Raw genomic sequence first — 1,059 nt, forward strand, 5'->3', positions numbered from 1 at the left:
GGTTGCATAGTACCCTTATTACCAGATTATTCTTAAATATGTGATAATATTACAATCAAATCATTCAATTAATCATTTAATCAATCAATTAACCGCTCTGGATTAATAAATAAGAAAGACATGCTGTCCTGCTTTTCACACCTGAAAGGAATGCATTTGGGTGCCTTTCTGGCAGAAAGGCAATATAGGAACTTTAGTAGTAAATAAATTTTGAAAATAGGAAGCACAGCCTCCATTGATCAGTAAGGCGGGAGCAGCCACTACTCTTTTGAGTTGCAGAAAACTTGACTGGGGCCCAATGCAGAGGTTATGAAGATGCTCAGGCTCTCTGTGTGGATGGATGTTTGAATGCTCACACTATCGCAGAGTCCGGGACCCCAGTTTCGTGGGTGCTCAACCCAAGAGCATACTTAGGGTCATGGTTTCATGACCTAACCCTGTGAAATAAATACCAGCATTTGAGATCTATTATCCTGCAGTGAAACAGATATAATCTAGTCAAAACTGTTAAAATGGGGTGGTACTCACTGCGCTGAGCTGCTGCCACAGCTAGAAGGACCCAAAGGGCAGCCCACAGGGTCCAGAATCTTGGAGTCATTTTTCTGGGTTCTCTGTAGCTTCCTGAGCTTCTAATGGTAAAGAGGTGAAATGGTGAGTGACTGGTTATAAGAAAGGGACCTGATTTGCATACACCCACCCCTCTTTTGGCAAGGAGCCCTTACTCCCCCCCCCCAACTTCTAATAATGCAATGTGTGATCTAGTCACAAGTTTGTATAGTGAACACACTGGGGCTTCATTATTTTATCCCTTCTCTGGAATTTCCGGGGAGGAGATGGGCTAGCTCAAACACTAGCGTTCTTCACAAAAGAGAAAGGAACCTGGGGATAATCAGAGAGATGATAAGCGAGCAAGAAAGAAATGGCTAGTTATGGAACTTCTTTAAAGGGTATTGGGGTGAGATCAAAGGGCATTTCAGCCGCCCACTAAACCCATTCACCTCTTTGGCTGTCACTCAAATTCTTTTGCATCCAGTTCAAGAACAAGGATGAAGTTTGGTG

The sequence above is a fragment of the Tiliqua scincoides genome, chromosome 2 (genome assembly GCF_035046505.1).
Source record: "Tiliqua scincoides isolate rTilSci1 chromosome 2, rTilSci1.hap2, whole genome shotgun sequence".
Classification (NCBI taxonomy): Eukaryota; Metazoa; Chordata; class Lepidosauria; order Squamata; family Scincidae; genus Tiliqua; species Tiliqua scincoides.